Source organism: Pseudophryne corroboree, unplaced genomic scaffold (assembly GCF_028390025.1).
Source record: "Pseudophryne corroboree isolate aPseCor3 unplaced genomic scaffold, aPseCor3.hap2 scaffold_1389, whole genome shotgun sequence".
NCBI lineage: Eukaryota > Metazoa > Chordata > Amphibia > Anura > Myobatrachidae > Pseudophryne > Pseudophryne corroboree.
In genome coordinates this window covers 123787-140156 of record NW_026968016.1, presented here as the reverse complement: position 1 = coordinate 140156, position 16370 = coordinate 123787, and the positions used below count along the sequence as shown (strand labels likewise).

General features: G+C 47.5%; 21 non-coding genes across 21 annotated transcripts; 7 read left to right on the top strand and 14 right to left on the bottom strand.

Moving 5' to 3' along the window:
* Positions 1 to 447: 447 nt before the first annotated feature.
* LOC134995465 (U1 spliceosomal RNA) lies at positions 448 to 610 on the bottom strand. The gene has a single exon (XR_010198245.1). It is a non-coding gene; the product is annotated as a U1 spliceosomal RNA (small nuclear RNA).
* Positions 611 to 762: 152 nt separating this feature from the next.
* On the bottom strand, positions 763 to 926 carry LOC134995449 (U1 spliceosomal RNA). Its single transcript, XR_010198232.1, has one exon. It is a non-coding gene; the product is annotated as a U1 spliceosomal RNA (small nuclear RNA).
* Positions 927 to 1600: 674 nt separating this feature from the next.
* On the bottom strand, positions 1601 to 1763 carry LOC134995457 (U1 spliceosomal RNA). Its single transcript, XR_010198239.1, has one exon. It is a non-coding gene; the product is annotated as a U1 spliceosomal RNA (small nuclear RNA).
* A 149-nt stretch (positions 1764 to 1912) lies between these two features.
* On the bottom strand, positions 1913 to 2077 carry LOC134995466 (U1 spliceosomal RNA). The gene has a single exon (XR_010198246.1). It is a non-coding gene; the product is annotated as a U1 spliceosomal RNA (small nuclear RNA).
* Positions 2078 to 2747: 670 nt separating this feature from the next.
* On the bottom strand, positions 2748 to 2910 carry LOC134995461 (U1 spliceosomal RNA). Its single transcript, XR_010198243.1, has one exon. It is a non-coding gene; the product is annotated as a U1 spliceosomal RNA (small nuclear RNA).
* A 152-nt stretch (positions 2911 to 3062) lies between these two features.
* On the bottom strand, positions 3063 to 3226 carry LOC134995444 (U1 spliceosomal RNA). Its single transcript, XR_010198227.1, has one exon. It is a non-coding gene; the product is annotated as a U1 spliceosomal RNA (small nuclear RNA).
* A 972-nt stretch (positions 3227 to 4198) lies between these two features.
* Positions 4199 to 4362, bottom strand: LOC134995394 (U1 spliceosomal RNA). The gene has a single exon (XR_010198179.1). It is a non-coding gene; the product is annotated as a U1 spliceosomal RNA (small nuclear RNA).
* A 674-nt stretch (positions 4363 to 5036) lies between these two features.
* On the bottom strand, positions 5037 to 5199 carry LOC134995396 (U1 spliceosomal RNA). Its single transcript, XR_010198181.1, has one exon. It is a non-coding gene; the product is annotated as a U1 spliceosomal RNA (small nuclear RNA).
* Positions 5200 to 5351: 152 nt separating this feature from the next.
* Positions 5352 to 5515, bottom strand: LOC134995442 (U1 spliceosomal RNA). Its single transcript, XR_010198225.1, has one exon. It is a non-coding gene; the product is annotated as a U1 spliceosomal RNA (small nuclear RNA).
* A 669-nt stretch (positions 5516 to 6184) lies between these two features.
* On the bottom strand, positions 6185 to 6347 carry LOC134995456 (U1 spliceosomal RNA). The gene has a single exon (XR_010198238.1). It is a non-coding gene; the product is annotated as a U1 spliceosomal RNA (small nuclear RNA).
* Positions 6348 to 6499: 152 nt separating this feature from the next.
* On the bottom strand, positions 6500 to 6663 carry LOC134995470 (U1 spliceosomal RNA). Its single transcript, XR_010198250.1, has one exon. It is a non-coding gene; the product is annotated as a U1 spliceosomal RNA (small nuclear RNA).
* Positions 6664 to 7337: 674 nt separating this feature from the next.
* LOC134995474 (U1 spliceosomal RNA) lies at positions 7338 to 7500 on the bottom strand. The gene has a single exon (XR_010198253.1). It is a non-coding gene; the product is annotated as a U1 spliceosomal RNA (small nuclear RNA).
* A 152-nt stretch (positions 7501 to 7652) lies between these two features.
* On the bottom strand, positions 7653 to 7816 carry LOC134995440 (U1 spliceosomal RNA). The gene has a single exon (XR_010198223.1). It is a non-coding gene; the product is annotated as a U1 spliceosomal RNA (small nuclear RNA).
* A 144-nt stretch (positions 7817 to 7960) lies between these two features.
* On the top strand, positions 7961 to 8076 carry LOC134995413 (U5 spliceosomal RNA). The gene has a single exon (XR_010198196.1). It is a non-coding gene; the product is annotated as a U5 spliceosomal RNA (small nuclear RNA).
* A 270-nt stretch (positions 8077 to 8346) lies between these two features.
* On the top strand, positions 8347 to 8463 carry LOC134995429 (U5 spliceosomal RNA). Its single transcript, XR_010198212.1, has one exon. It is a non-coding gene; the product is annotated as a U5 spliceosomal RNA (small nuclear RNA).
* A 286-nt stretch (positions 8464 to 8749) lies between these two features.
* LOC134995428 (U5 spliceosomal RNA) lies at positions 8750 to 8862 on the top strand. Its single transcript, XR_010198211.1, has one exon. It is a non-coding gene; the product is annotated as a U5 spliceosomal RNA (small nuclear RNA).
* A 4814-nt stretch (positions 8863 to 13676) lies between these two features.
* LOC134995432 (U1 spliceosomal RNA) lies at positions 13677 to 13839 on the bottom strand. Its single transcript, XR_010198215.1, has one exon. It is a non-coding gene; the product is annotated as a U1 spliceosomal RNA (small nuclear RNA).
* A 144-nt stretch (positions 13840 to 13983) lies between these two features.
* On the top strand, positions 13984 to 14099 carry LOC134995412 (U5 spliceosomal RNA). The gene has a single exon (XR_010198195.1). It is a non-coding gene; the product is annotated as a U5 spliceosomal RNA (small nuclear RNA).
* A 270-nt stretch (positions 14100 to 14369) lies between these two features.
* LOC134995422 (U5 spliceosomal RNA) lies at positions 14370 to 14485 on the top strand. Its single transcript, XR_010198205.1, has one exon. It is a non-coding gene; the product is annotated as a U5 spliceosomal RNA (small nuclear RNA).
* A 286-nt stretch (positions 14486 to 14771) lies between these two features.
* On the top strand, positions 14772 to 14887 carry LOC134995406 (U5 spliceosomal RNA). Its single transcript, XR_010198189.1, has one exon. It is a non-coding gene; the product is annotated as a U5 spliceosomal RNA (small nuclear RNA).
* Positions 14888 to 15162: 275 nt separating this feature from the next.
* LOC134995426 (U5 spliceosomal RNA) lies at positions 15163 to 15278 on the top strand. The gene has a single exon (XR_010198209.1). It is a non-coding gene; the product is annotated as a U5 spliceosomal RNA (small nuclear RNA).
* The last annotated feature ends 1092 nt before the right edge of the window (positions 15279 to 16370 follow it).

The window sequence follows — 16370 nt, the reverse complement described above, 5'->3', positions numbered from 1 at the left end:
CAGCAGATAGATTTGCATATGGTGATGTCATCCAAGCAGTGGGTCAAAGTTGGCTTCAACCCTCGTCTGCATATGAAAAGAGAAAAGGGGCGTGCAGGGCATGGTGGCCTTTTGCGGCACTTGGCTGACCCCTAGTTTGCATTAAACACCTCCACCCTCCTTCGGTGTGGGGCTCATGTTGGCTATGCCCCAGCCCCTGAAGCATTCAAGCTGATTTCTTGCAGCAGCTGGGCACTGTAACAGCTCCAGAGCTGCTCTGTAAGGCAAGTAAAAGGGTGTGGGCCCTGCAGCACTACCTGTAGTTCGCATTGTGCGTTGGAAGGCACAAAGTAAGCAGAAAGGAGGAGAAGTCAGGATAGTGCGCAAGGGCATAGAAGGGAGCGGCTCAAGAAAAGAGAAGTGGAAACAGACAGCAAACTAGGCTGGAGAGAGACCTGAGACAAAGATATCTGAATTATACGAGACCTGACCAGGGGAAACACAAATTATGCAGTCAAGTTTCCCACATTTGGGGAAATCGCAGGAGCAGCACACCCAGAGTGCAATGGGTGAGCCTTGCCCTTGGAGAAGCACCTTCATGATCATAGTATCTCACCTGGCAGGTAAGTAGGAGTTGGGCTAGAGCTGGGGAGGGTCGCTGCTCGGGCACCCCCCTGTCAAGTGAAGGAGATCCAACTGAGGCAGCACAAAGGAACTCTCGAAAGAAGAACAAGGCTAGAGGAAGATCTGAGACAAAGAAATCTGACTTTAACCAGAGCTGACCAGAGGAAAGCACAAACACAGTCCACCACTACCACAAATAATGCAGTCGAGTTTCCCACATTTGGGGAAATCACAGGGTTCAGCATACCCAGAGTGCAATGAATGAACCGCACCCTGGGAGAACAATCTTCATAACAATGGTATCTCCTATGCAAAATAAGTATGATTTGGGATATGGCTGCGGAGGGCCGCTGCTCAGGCACATCTCTGTCAAGTAAAGGAGATTCAACTGAGGCAGCACAAGGGAACTCTCATCTGGGGACAACAACTGCAGGGAGAACACATATTTTCAGATGAACATGGGAGGGCAGAAGGCTGCCTAATACTGAAGCACCCCCAAACAACAAACCAAATGCAACAACTAGTGCAAGCATTCCTGGGGGAAGGCCTGCAGCAAATAGATTTGCATATGGTGATGTCATCCAAGCAGTGGGTCAAAGTTGGCTTCAACCCTCGTCTGCATATGAAAAGAGAAAAGGGGCGTGCAGGGCATGGTGGCCTTTTGCAGCACTTGGCTGACCCCTAGTTTGCATTAAACACCTCCACCCTCCTTCGGTGTGGGGCTCATGTTGGCTATGCCCCAGCCCCTGAAGCATTCAAGCTGATTTCTTGCAGCAGCTGGGCACTGTAACAGCTCCAGAGCTGCTCTGTAAGGCAAGTAAAAGGGTGTGGGCCCTGCAGCACTACCTGTAGTTCGCATTGTGCGTTGGAAGGCACAAAGTAAGCAGAAAGGAGGAGAAGTCAGGATAGTGCGCAAGGGCATAGAAGGGAGCGGCTCAAGAAAAGAGAAGTGGAAACAGACAGCAAACTAGGCAGGAGAGAGACCTGAGACAAAGAGATCTGAATTATACGAGACCTGACCAGGGGAAACACAAATTATGCAGTCAAGTTTCCCACATTTGGGGAAATCGCAGGGGCAGCACACCCAGAGTGCAATGGGTGAGCCTTGCCCTGGGAGAAGCACCTTCATGATCATAGTATCTCACCTGGCAGGTAAGTAGGAGTTGGGCTAGAGCTGGGGAGGGTCGCTGCTCGGGCACCCCCCTGTCAAGTGAAGGAGATCCAACTGAGGCAGCACAAGGAAACTCTCGAAAGAAGAACAAGGCTAGAGGAAGATCTGAAACAAAGAAATCTGACTTTTACCAGAGATCAGAGGAAAACACAAACACAGTCCCCCACTGCCAACAAATAAAGCAGTCACGTTTCCCACATTTGGGGAAATCACAGGGGTCAGCATACCCAGAATGCAATGAATGAACCTCACCCTGGGAGAGTAATCTTCATGACCATGGTATCTCCTATGCAAAATAAGTATGATTTGGGATAGGGCTGGGGAGGGCCGCTGCTCATGCACATCTCTGTCAAGTAAAGGAGATTCAACTGAGGCAGCACAAGGGAACTCTCATCTGGGGACAACAACTGCAGGGAGAACACATATTTTCAGATGAACATGGGAGGGCAGAAGGCTGCCTAATACTGAAGCACTCCCAAACAACAAACCAAATGCAACAACTAGTGCAAGCATTCCTGGGGGAAGTTCTGCAGAAGACGGATTTGCATACGGTGATGTCATCCAAGCAGTGGGTCAAAGTTGGCTTCAACCCTCATCTGCATATGAAAAGAGAAAAGGGGCGTGCAGGGCATGGCGGCCTTTTGCGGTGCTTGGATGACCCCTAGTTCGCATTAAACACCCCACCCTCCTTTGGTGTGGGGCTCATGTTGGCCATGCCCCATCCCCTGAAGCATTCAAGCTGATTTATTGCAGCAGCTGGGCACTGTAACAGCTCCAGAGCAGCTCTGAACGGCAAGTAAAAGGGTGTGGGCCCTGCAGCACTACCTGTAGTTTGCATTGTGCATTGGAAGGCACAAAGTAAGCAGACGGGAGAAGTCAGGATAGTGCGCAAGGGCATAGAAGGGAGCGGCTCAAGAAAAGAGAAGTTGAAACAGACAGCAAACTAGGCTGGAGAGAGACCTGAGACAAAGAGATCTGAATTATACGAGAGCCGACCAGGGGAAACACAAATTATGCAGTCAAGTTTCACACATTTGGGGAAATCGCAGGAGCAGCACACCCAGAGTGCAATGGGTGAGCCTTGCCCTGGGAGAAGCACCTACATGATCATAGTATCTCACCTGCCAGGTAAGTAGAAGTTGGGCTAGAGCTGGGGAGGGTCGCTGCTCGGGTACCCCCCTGTCAAGTGAAGGAGATCCAACTGAGGCAGCACAAGGGAACTCTCGAAAGAAGAACAAGGCTAAAGGAAGATCTGAGACAAAGAAATCTGACTTTTACCAGAGCTGACCAGAGGAAAGCACAAACACAGTCCCCCACTACCACAAATAAAGCAGTCGAGTTTCCCACATTTGGGGAAATCACAGGGGTCAGCATACCCAGAATGCAATGAATGAACCTCACCGTGGGAGAACAATCTTCATGACCATGGTATCTCCTATGCAAAATAAGTATGATTTGGGATAGGGCTGGGGAGGGCCGCTGCTCAGGCACATCTCTGTCAAGTAAAGGAGATTCAACTGAGGCAGCACAAGGGAACTCTCATCTGGGGACAACAACTGCAGGGAGAACACATATTTTCAGATGAACATGGGAGGGCAGAAGGCTGCCTAATACTGAAGCACCCCCAAACAACAAACCAAATGCATCAACTAGTGCAAGCATTCCTGGGGGAAGGCCTGCAGCAGATGGATTTGCATACGGTGATGTCATCCAAGCAGTGGGTCAAAGTTGGCTTCAACCCTCGTCTGCATATGAAAAGAGAAAAGGGGCGTGCAGGGCATGGCGGCCTTTTGCGGCGCTTGGATGACCCCTAGTTCGCATTAAACACCTCCACCCTCCTTCGGTGTGGGGCTCATGTTGGCTATGCCCCAGCCCCTGAAGCATTCAAGCTGATTTCTTGCAGCAGCTGGGCACTGTAACAGCTCCAGAGCTGCTCTGTACGGCAAGTAAAAGGGTGTGGGCCCTGCAGCACTACCTGTAGTTTGCATTGTGCATTGGAAGGCACAAAGTAAGCAGACAGGAGGAGAAGTCAGGATAGTGCACAAGGGTATAAAAGGGAGGGGCTCATGAAAAAAGAAGTGGAAACAGACAGCAAACTAGGCTGGAGAGAGACCTGAGACAAAGAGATCTGAATTATACGAGAGCCGACCAGGGGAAACACAAATTATGCAGTCAAGCTTCCCACATTTGGGGAAATCAGAGTGCAATGGGTGAGCCTTGCCCTGGGAGAAGCACCTTCATGATCATAGTATCTCACCTGGCAGGTAAGTAGGAGTTGGGCTAGAGCTGGGGAGGGTCGCTGCTCGGGCACCCCCCTGTCAAGTGAAAGAGATCCAACTGAGGCAGCACAAGGAAACTCTCGAAAGAAGAACAAGGCTAGAGGAAGATCTGAGACAAATAAATCTGACTTTTACCAGAGCTGACCAGAGGATAGCACAAACACAGTCCCCCACTACCACAAATAATGCAGTCGAGTTTCCCACATTTGGGGAAATCACAGGGGTCAGCATACCCAGAATGCAATGAATGAACCTCACCCTGGGAGAACAATCTTCATGACCATGGTATCTCCTATGCAAAATAAGTATGATTTGGGATAGGGCTGGGGAGGGCCGCTGCTCAGGCACATCTCTGTCAAGTAAAGGAGATTCAACTGAGGCAGCACAAGGGAACTCTCATCTGGGGACAACAACTGCAGGGAGAACACATATTTTCAGATGAACATGGGAGGGCAGAAGGCTGCCTAATACTGAAGCACCCCCAAACAACAAACCAAATGCAACAACTAGTGCAAGCATTCCTGGGGGAAGGCCTGCAGCAGATGGATTTGCATACGGTGATGTCATCCAAGCAGTGGGTCAAAGTTGGCTTCAACCCTCGTCTGCATATGAAAAGAGAAAAGGGGCGTGCAGGGCATGGCGGCCTTTTGCGGTGCTTGGATGACCCCTAGTTCACATTAAACACCTCCACCCTCCTTCGGTGTGGGGCTCATGTTGGCTGTGCCCCAGCCCCTGAAGCATTCAAGCTGATTTCTTGCAGTAGCTGGGCACTGTAACAGCTCCAGAGCTGCTCTGTACGGCAAGTAAAAGGGTGTGGGCCCTACAGCACTACCTGTAGTTTGCATTGTGCATTGGAAGGCACAAAGTAAGCAGACAGGAGGAGAAGTCAGGATAGTGCACAAGGGTATAAAAGGGAGGGGCTCATGAAAAAAGAAGTGGAAACAGACAGCAAACTAGGCTGGAGAGAGACCTGAGACAAAGAGATCTGAATTATACGAGAGCCGACCAGGGGAAACACAAATTATGCAGTCAAGCTTCCCACATTTGGGGAAATCGCAGGGGCACCACACCCAGAGTGCAATGGGTGAGCCTTGCCCTGGGAGAAGATCCTTCATGATCATAGTATCTCACCTGGCAAGTAAGTAGGAGTTGGGCTAGAGCTGGGGAGGGTCGCTGCTCGGGCACCCCCCTGTCAAGTTAAAGAGATCCAACTGAGGCAGCACAAGGGAACTCTCGAAAGAAGAACAAGGCTAGAGGAAGATCTGAGACAAAGAAATCTGACTTTTACCAGAGCTGTCCAGAGGAAAGCACAAACACAGTCCCCCACTACCACAAATAATGCAGTCGAGTTTCCCACATTTGGGGAAATCACAGGGGTCAGCATACCCAGAATGCAATGAATGAACCTCACCCTGGGAGAACAATCTTCATGACCATGGTATCGCCTATGCAAAATAAGTATGATTTGGGATAGGGTTGGGGAGGGCCGCTGCTCAGGCACATCTCTGTCAAGTAAAGGAGATTCAACTGAGGCAGCACAAGGGAACTCTCATCTGGGGACAACAACTGCAGGGAGAACACATTTTCAGATAAACATGGGAGGGCAGAAGGCTGCCTAATACTGAAGCACCCCCAAACAACAAACCAAATGCAACAACTAGTACAAGCATTCCTGGGGGAAGGCCTGCAGCAGATGGATTTGCATATAGTGATGTCATCCAAGCAGTGGGTCAAAGTTGGCTTCAACCCTCGTCTGCATATGAAAAGAGAAAAGGGGCGTGCACGGCATGGCGGCCTTTTGCGGCGCTTGGATGACCCCTAGTTCGCATTAAACACCTCCACCCTCCTTCGGTGTGGGGCTCATGTTGGCTATGCCCCAGCCCCTGAAGCATTCAAGCTGATTTCTTGCAGCAGCTGGGCACTGTAACAGCTCCAGAGCTGCTCTGAACGGCAAGTAAAAGGGTGTGGGCCCTGCAGCACTACCTGTAGTTTGCATTATGCATTGGAAGGCACAAAGTAAGCAGACGGGAGAAGTCAGGATAGTGCGCAAGGGCATAGAAGGGAGCGGCTCAAGAAAAGAGAAGTTGAAACAGACAGCAAACTAGGCTGGAGAGAGACCTGAGACAAAGAGATCTGAATTATACGAGAGCCGACCAGGGGAAACACAAATTATGCAGTCAAGTTTCCCACATTTGGGGAAATCGCAGGAGCAGCACACCCAGAGTGCAATGGGTGAGCCTTGCCCTGGGAGAAGCACCTACATGATCATAGTATCTCACCTGCCAGGTAAGTAGAAGTTGGGCTAGAGCTGGGGAGGGTCGCTGCTCGGGTACCCCCCTGTCAAGTGAAGGAGATTCAACTGAGGCAGCACAAGGGAACTCTCGAAAGAAGAACAAGGCTAGAGGAAGATCTGAGACAAATAAATCTGACTTTTACCAGAGCTGACCAGAGGAAAGCACAAACACAGTCCCCCACTACCACAAATAATGCAGTCGAGTTTCCCACATTTGGGGAAATCACAGGGGTCAGCATACCCAGAATGCAATGAATGAACCTCACCCTGGGAGAACAATCTTCATGACCATGGTATCTCCTATGCAAAATAAGTATGATTTGGGATAGGGCTGGGGAGGGCCGCTGCTCAGGCACATCTCTGTCAAGTAAAGGAGATTCAACTGAGGCAGCACAAGGGAACTCTCATCTGGGGACAACAACTGCAGGGAGAACACATATTTTCAGATGAACATGGGAGGGCAGAAGGCTGCCTAATAATGAAGCACCCCCAAACAACAAACCAAATGCAACAACTAGTGCAAGCATTCCTGGGGGAAGGCCTGCAGCAGATGGATTTGCATACGGTGATGTCATCCAAGCAGTGGGTCAAAGTTGGCTTCAACCCTCGTCTGCATATGAAAAGAGAAAAGGGGCGTGCAGGGCATAGCGGCCTTTTGCGGCGCTTGGATGACCCCTAGTTCGCATTAAACACCTCCACCCTCCTTCGGTGTGGGGCTCATGTTGGCTATGCCCCAGCCCCTGAAGCATTCAAGCTGATTTCTTGCAGCAGCTGGGCACTGTAACAGCTCCAGAGCTGCTCTGTACGGCAAGTAAAAGGGTGTGGGCCCTGCAGCACTACCTGTAGTTTGCATTGTGCATTGGAAGGCACAAAATAAGCAGACAAGAGGAGAAGTCAGGATAGTGCACAAGGGTATAAAAGGGAGGGGCTCATGAAAAAAGAAGTGGAAACAGACAGCAAACTAGGCTGGAGAGAGACCTGAGACAAAGAGATCTGAATTATACGAGAGCCGACCAGGGGAAACACAAATTATGCAGTCAAGCTTCCCACATTTGGGGAAATCGCAGGGGCACCACACCCAGAGTGCAATGGGTGAGCCTTGCCCTGGGAGAAGCACCTTCATGATCATAGTATCTCACCTGGCAGGTAAGTAGGAGTTGGGCTAGAGCTGGGGAGGGTCGCTACTCGGGCACCCCCCTGTCAAGTGAAAGAGATCCAACTTAGGCAGCACAAGGGAACTCTCGAAAGAAGAACAAGGCTAGAGGAAGATCTGAGACAAATAAATCTGACTTTTACCAGAGCTGACTAGAGGAAAGCACAAACACAGTCCCCCACTACCACAAATAATGCAGTCGAGTTTCCCACATTTGGGGAAATCACAGGGGTCAGCATACCCAGAATGCAATGAATGAACCTCACCCTGGGAGAACAATCTTCATGACCATGGTATCGCCTATGCAAAATAAGTATGATTTGGGATAGGGCTGGGGAGGGCCGCTGCTCAGGCACATCTCTGTCAAGTAAAGGAGATTCAGCTGAGGCAGCACAAGGGAACTCTCATCTGGGGACAACAACTGCAGGGAGAACACATATTTTCAGATAAAAATCTTGGTCATGCTCTGGTTTCTCTTCAGAACGAACAAATCTTTCGCCTCTTACTAAAGATTTCCGTGGAGAGGAGCAAAACCGAGTTTTATCTCAATTTTTGCATGCCCCATCTTTTTGGGGTTTCTTTTACCGGTTTAAAGATAGAATGAGTGTGCTTTAATGTAAGCTCATTTGCATAGAAATGACAGTAAATGTTTATTTATGTTCAAACAGAACTTTCTTGACCATGCTACTTGCTTTAAAGATCTGGGAGCACATGGAATACAGTACAAACCATGCTTATAGCAAGGAGAAGCCAGGTGAGAAATCTGCTTTCTTTCAAATTGGGCGCTCACTTTGATCTGAATGAGGACTGCTGGCACAGCACTCAGGCGACAGGTGGAATCTTGGTCATGCTCTGGTTTCTCTTCAGAATGAACAAATCTTTCGCCTTTTATTAAAGATTATCCGTGGAGAGGAGCAAAACTGAGTTTTATCTCAATTTTTGCATGCCCCATATTATTGGGGTTTCTTTTATCAGTTTAAAGACAGAACGAGTGTGCTTTCTTGTTAGCTTTAATGTAAGTTTATTTGCATAACAATGACAATAAATGTCTGTTTCTTTTCAAGCAGAACTTTCTTGACCATACTAATTGCTTGAAAGATCTGGGAGCACATGGAAAAGAGTACAAACCATGTTTATAGCAAGGGGAAGCCTGGTGAGAAATCTGCTTTCTTTCTTTCAAATTGGGTGCTCACTTTGAGCTGAATGAGGACTGCTGGCATGGCACTCAGGCGACAGGTGGAATCTTGGTCATGCTCTGGTTTCTCTTCAGAACGAACAAATCTTTCGCCTTTTACTAAAGATTTCCGTGGAGAGGAGCAAAACTGAGTTTTATCTCAATTTTTGCATGCCCCATATCATACCTCCCAACTGTCCCGATTTTCGCGGGACAGTCCCGTTTTTTGGGGACTGTCCCGCTGTCCCACCTGCGGGCCGCAGTGTCCCGCGGTGGGGAGGACAGTTGGGAGGCTCTGTCTGTCGCTGCCCTGCTTAGCAGAGCAGCGGTGAATAGTCGCTGTGCGCACAGCGTCTATTCACTGAAGTCAGAGGGAGAGGTGGCATGCCAGCGGCTCACAGAGCGCTGGGCATGCCCCCTCAGTGCCGAAAACGGGGGCGTGACTCGCGATCGCGGGTCCTCCCGCGAAGCCATGCCCCTTTTTACTTAGGCCACGCCCTTTTTGGGAGCGCGTGCGACTTCGCCGCGCGTGTGTCCCTCTTTGCGAGCCGACAAAGTTGGGAGGTATGCCCATATTATTGGGGTTTCTTTTATCAGTTTAAAGACAGAACGAGTGTGCTTTCTGGTTAGCTTTAATGTAAGTTTATTTGCATAACAATGACAGTAAATGTTTGTTTCTTTTCAAACAGAACTTTCTTGACCATGCTACTTGCTTGAAAGATCTGGGAGCACATGGAAAACAGTACAAACCATGCAGTATCACAAGAGCCTTTATTTGATCTTTCATGAAGATAGAGCAGAATTGAGGACACGTCAACAATTTCTGCCGAAGGTGGTTCATCTTTCCACATGGTGCCTTTGGCCACTGACACCTTCGTTGAGTCAAAGTCTCTGGCTGTGGTCAGAACTTTGAAAATTTATGTCACCAGAACGGTTCAGATTAGGAAAACAGAGGCTCTGTTTGTCCTGTATGCTCCCAACAGGATTGGGTGTCCTGCTTCCATGTAGACCATTATGCGCTGGATCTGTGGTAAGATTCAGCATGCTCATTCCATGGCAGGATTGCCGTTACTGAATTAGGTGAAGACCCATTCTACTAGAAAGGTGGGTTCATCCTGGGCAGCTGGTCGGGGAGTCTCGGCATTGCAACTTTGCCGAGCAGCTATTTAGTAAACACTTTTGCTAAGTTTTACAAGTTTGATACCTTGGCCGATGATAACTTCAAGTTGGGTCATTCGGTGCTGCAGAGTCGTACGCACTCTTCCACCCGTTCAAGAGCTTTGGTATAACCCCATGGTTCTTAATGTGACCCCAGCATCCTCTAGGTCGTATGAGAAAATAGGATTTTAATACCTACCGGTAAATCCTTTTCTCTTAGTCTGTAGAGGATGCTGGGCACCCGTCCCAGTCCATACTGTGTCTGCAGTTATTACTTGTGGTTATACACATGTTGTGTTATGGTTCTGGTCAGCTTTTTGCTGCAATTATTCATGCCGTTGGCTTGTGTTCTGTTGAATGCCACGTTCTGCGGCATGCTTAAGGTGTGAGCTGGTAAGATGCTCACCTTAGTTTAACAATAAATCCTTTCCTCGAAATGTCCGTCTCCATGGGCACAGTTCCTATAACTGGAGTCTGGAGGAGGGGCATAGAGGGAGGAGCCAGTTCACACCCTTTGATAGTCTTAAAGTGCCCATGTCTCTTGCGGATCCCGTCTATACCCCATGGTTCTTAATGTGACCCCAGCATCCTCTACGGACTAAGAGAAAAGGATGCCCTTGCGCACTATCCTGACTTCTCCTCCCGTCTGCTTACTTTGTGCCTTCCAACGCACAATGCAAACTACAGGTGGTGCTGCAGGGCCCACACCCTTTTACTTGCCTTACAGAACAGCTCTGGAGCTGTTACAGTGCCCAGCTGCTGCAAGAAATCAGCTTGAATGCTTCAGGGGATGGGGCATGGCCAACATGAGCCCCACACCAAAGGAGGGTGGGGGTGTTTAATGAGAACTAGGGGTCATCCAAGCACTGCAAAAGGCCGCCATGCCCTGCACGCCCCTTTTCTCTTTTCATATGCAGATGAGGGTTCCAGCCAACTTTGGCCCACTGCTTGAATAACATCACTGTATGCAAATCCGTCTGCTGCAGACCTTCCCCCAGGAAGGCTTGTACTAGATGTTGCATATGGTTTGATATTTGATGGTGCTTCAGTATTAGGCAGCCTTCCGCCCTCCCATGTTCATCTGAAAAGATGTGGTCTCCCTGCAGTTGTTGTCCCCAGACGAGAGTTCCCTTGTGCTTCCTCAGTTGAATCTCCTTAACTTGACGGGGGAGGGGCTGCCCGAGCAGCCACCCTCCCCAGCCCTATCCCAACTCATACTTATTTTGCATATGAGATCTCTTGATCATGAAGATTGTTCTCACAGGGTGAGGTTCATCCATTATATTTTAAAATAGGAAGGTACAAATTACATATTTGAATTGCATTTATGTGCTGGATTCAAATGTCCCCCCCCCCCCCTTCCTTTCTCAATTGTGCCCGTCAGCAGCTATTCTAAGGTTGCTGCCAATGGGTGTGACACATTAATTTCTTCTGTGGGGTACACTGGACTCCACAAGGATTCACATTGGGGTGTAGAGTAGGATCTTGATCTGAGGCACCAACCGGCTCAAAGCTTTTGACTGTTCCCAAGATGCTCAGTGCATTCTCCTCTATAACCCCGCTTCCATGAACAGGGAGCTCAGTTTGTAGTTGGTGCCTTCAGTAGCAGGCCACTTAACAGGGGCCTGCCTCAGGCAGCCTATTCTTAGCTATAAATTTTGACAAGAAAAGAAGAACTTGTTTTATGAGAATCTACAAGGGCTGCAGCAGGCTAGGTCTAATAGACATCTTTACTGCAGCTTCATCACTCCCAGCGGCGCTGTATACTCCCGTGCCCTGGTTGCTGGGTCACTGCAGCGGAGGGTCCGGTTTCATCCTAAGGTCAGTCACACACACACCACCCTTCCGGATCACGAGGCCGCTGATGAAGGGGAGCGTGGCCGTAGGGGGTGGACCGTGTGCGCACTGGCGTGGACACTGATTACTGGGCAGCCGCTCCACTAGCCACCAGGTACAGTTAAGGAGCACAGGTCTGGGGGTTTTTCTCCTATATTAACCCAATTTTGTACTGCCCGCAGCGCATTGTGATAGGTAATAGGGCCTGATTCAGGTTGGATTGCAATCACAATAAGCGATCCAACTGCAAAAATTGCTAAGAGCATACGCATGTGCCTGCATTTTCTGCGGCACCCCGCAGAGAATGCGATCGCCTCTGCCTGTCAATCGGGGCGGGGGGGGATAGGTGGGTCAGCAACACTCCATTTCCAAGTCAGGGATGGAGCGGTGCGGGGGCAAGGCTTCAAAATGGGGTCTGCAACGGAGTAGACACAGGGGGCGTGGTCACAGCGGCTGTATGACATCACATTCAGCCGCTGTGATCACAAAAATGGTGGCGGCTTCCTGCGCGCACATACAGTCGGCACCAGCAGGAGGCTACACCATTTTTTATGATCACGCTGAACTGCAGTGCGACTGCAATTACAGCATGGTCAAGAAGGGAGGCGTCATGCTGGGTGGCCATGCCCTTTCACTGTGCAGGAGCCAGCACCGCTCACACACTAGTCCCCGGGTGCAGCCCCCAACCCCCGGGACACCCGGAGCAACAAAATGTAGATTCAGGCCACCAGGCCACGCCCCTACCTATGAAACCATGCCTCCTTTTTACCATTGCGCTGCTTATCTGCGCGCACTGCATTACAATCTCCCTCGCCACCTCTCTGGGTGTCACCAGTGATAGTGACACCTCTGCCATGCTTGTAGCAGCTGGTCCTAAGATCTACGCCTCAAGCCCTGAGTGTTTGCCCTTGTGACTTGTTGATCATCATAGCGAAGCAGATGCTTACAGAAAACTGCAGGGGCTTAGATTGAAAATAAAAAAAATGATTGGTATAAGGTAGAGAGGAGCGGGTTCGGTTCTCCGAGAACCGAATTCCCCACGAACTCCACGTTGTTTACACTGGTCCGAGGCAGGCTCGGTTGTTCCCGCCTGACTCGCAAAACCTGAACAAGGGAAAATGTCATCATCCCGCTGTCGGATTCTCGCGAGATTCGGATTCCATATAAAGAGCTGCGCGTTGCCGCCATTTTTACTCGTGCATTGAAGAGAGAGCGGAATGGACGTGGCTATGTTCTCTCAGTGGAAATCTCAATATCAGTGCTCAGTATCAGTGGTACCTTATTGCTGCTCAGTAATACTAGTAGTGTGTCTCTCCTGCTCAGTGTCAGTTCTCAGTAGTATCCTCATCAGTGCTCAGTATCACTGCTCATTGTCTTGTGCTGCATTGTGGTGCTCAGCATACTACAGTACATTACTAATAGTCCAGTGCTGCATCTTGCTGCTCAGTGTCAGTTCTAGTATCCTCATCAGTGCTCACTATCACTGTTCATTGCATTTTGGTTTTCTGTATACTACAGTAACATAGTAATATAGTAACATATAGTAACATAGTTTTTGAGGTTGAATAGAGGCAAATTGCCCATCGTGTTCAACCTGTTTTAAGTTGTGATGATTCTACATACCTGCTGAATAATGTTTTATGACTAGTTAGCTACTATAACTCATGTTACCCCCGGATTAACCATGTTGATATTTTAAGTATTATAACCTTAGATAGCTTTTTGATTCAGAAATGTATCCATTCCTTTTTTAAATCCAATTACAGAGTCCGCCATTACCACCTTCCCTGGCAGGGAATTCCACATCCTGATTGCCCTAACAGTGAAGATCATAGTATCTCACCTGGCAGGTAAGTAGGAGTTGGGCTAGAGCTGTGGAGGATTGCTGCTCGGGCACCCCCTGTCAAGTGAAGGAGATCCAACTGAGGCAGCACAAGGGAACTCTCGAAAGAAGAACAAGGCTAGAGGAAGATCTGAGACAAAGAAATCTGACTTTTACCAGAGCTGACCAGAGGAAAGCACAAACACAGTCCCCCACTACCACAAATAATGCAGTCGAGTTTCCCACATTGGGGAAATCACAGGGGTCAGCATACCCAGAATGCAATGAATGAACCTCACCCTGGGAGAACAATCTTCATGACCATGGTATCTCCTATGCAAAATAAGTATGATTTGGGATAGGGCTGGGGAGGGCCGCTGCTCAGGCACATCTCTGTCAAGTAAAGGAGATTCAACTGAGGCAGCACAAGGGAACTCTCATCTGGGGACAACAACTGCAGGGAGAACACATATTTTCAGATGAAAATCTTGGTCATGCTCTGGCTTCTCTTCAGAACGAACAAATCTTTCGCCTTTTACTAAAGATTTCCGTGGAGAGGAGCAAAACTGAGTTTTACCTCAATTTTTGCATGCCCCATCTTTTTGGATTTTCTTTTATCGGTTTAAAGATAGAATGAGTGTGCTTTAATGAAAGCTCATTTGCATAGAAATTACAGTAAATGTTTGTTTCTTTTCAAACAGAACTTTCTTGACCATGCTACTTGCTTGAAAGATCTGGGAGCACATGGAATACAGTACAAACCATGCTTATAGCAAGGAGAAGCCAGGTGAGAAATCTGCTTTCTTTCAAATTGGGCGCTCACTTTGATCTGAATGAGGACTGCTGGCATGGCACTCAGGCGACAGGTGGAATCTTGGTCATGCTCTGGTTTCTCTTCAGAATGAACAAATCTTTCGCCATTTATTAAAGATTTCCGTGGAGAGGAGCAAAACTGAGTTTTATCTCAATTTTTGCATGCCCCATATTATTGGGGTTTCTTTTATCAGTTTAAGGACAGAATGAGTGTGCTTTCTTGTTGGCTTTAATGTAAGTTTATTTGTATAACAATGACAGTAAATGTCTGTTTCTTTTCAAACAGAACTTTCTTGACCATGCTACTTGCTTGAAAGATCTGGGAGCACATGGAAAAGAGTACAAACCATGCTTATAGCAAGGGGAAGCCTGGTGAGAAATCTGCTTTCTTTCTTTCAAATTGGGTGCTCACTTTGAGCTGAATGAGGACTGCTGGCATGGCACTCAGGCGACAGGTGGAATCTTGGTCATGCTCTGGTTTCTCTTCAGAACGAACAAATCTTTCGCCTTTTACTAAAGATTTCCGTGGAGAGGAGCAAAACTGAGTTTTATCTCAAATTTTGCATTCCCCATCTTATTGGGGTTTTATTTTATCTGTTTAAAGATAGAACGAGTGTGCTTTAATGTAAGCTCATTTGCATAGAAATGACAGTAAATGTTTGTTTCTTTTCAAACAGAACTTTCTTGACTATACTAATTGCTTGAAAGATCTGGGAACACATGGAAAAGAGTACAAACCATGTTTATAGCTAGGGGAAGCCTGGTGAGAAATCTGCTATCTTTCTTTCAAATTGGGTGCTCACTTTGAGCTCAATGAGAACTGCTGGCATGGCACTCAGGCGACAGGTGGAATCTTGGTCATGCTCTGGTTTCTCTTCAGAACTAACAAATATTTCGCCTTTTATTAAAGATTTCCGTGGAGAGGAGCAAAACTGAGTTTTATCTCAATTTTTGCATGCCCCATATTATTGGGGTTTCTTTTATCAGTTTAAAGACAGAACGAGTGTGCTTTCTTGTTAGCTTTAATGTAAGTTGCCATAGATGCAGTGAAACACACGTGTAGGGCACGGCGTGTCCGCGTGTATTTGACTCATGTGAAATGTTATAAAACAAAAATATATGATTATGATGTTAGCTGTTAGTCTCCACTAATAGGGAATAGAAGCTGAGCTATAAGAAAGGAATACACTAGATATGATGTCACTTAGCAGATACAATGTCTAAAGTGCATACAGATAGCTACTAATAACTCTTGATAAGAAAGTATATCAGTGTGGGTATATTTATATGATGGGATATTGGGACTAGTGAATATATATCACTCCTGCTGTCCAGATTGGCAATAACCAGACAATTATGATAAGAGTAGAGATGTCACATGGGCTGCTATAGATATTAATTTAATGCTGTATGTGTCATTTGTTACAAATGGATACATTTTCTATGAGTCAGCCTAGCAGCTGCATGTTCTAACAGAACACTATCCTCACACAGAATCTGCTAACCTTGAGATAACTAAATGACAGTGTGTAACAGTCTCTTTACTATAAGACTGTTACAAAGTAATATATATATTTGAAGTCAGTCTAGCAGCTGTGTGTTCCAGCAGTTTATAAGACAAAGAAAATCTCCTATTGTGGAATCTAGACACATGGGACTGCTGGCCTGTGTCATACTATTTCTATGTAATACCAGTAACATGTATATAACTGTTACATAATTGTTACAAATGGATAAATCTTTGAGTCAGCCTAGCAGCTGCATGTCCTAACAGGACACCATAAATCCTTTACAGTGTAACAAATTGATTGGTAACACTTAAAGGCTGGAGAGCAGTTATATGCCTTACTAGCATACTCAATATACCACATTATTACACCAGTTACCACGATTATTGACAGCGCATTTGATATATTATATTACCCTCACACTGAGTCTGTTTACCTTTAGATAACTAAGTGACCGAATATGTAACAGTTTCTCTATCATAAGACTGTTACAAAGTGAGATAGATATATTTGGAAGTCAGTCAAACAGCTGTGTGTTTCAGCGGTTTATAAGAAAATTC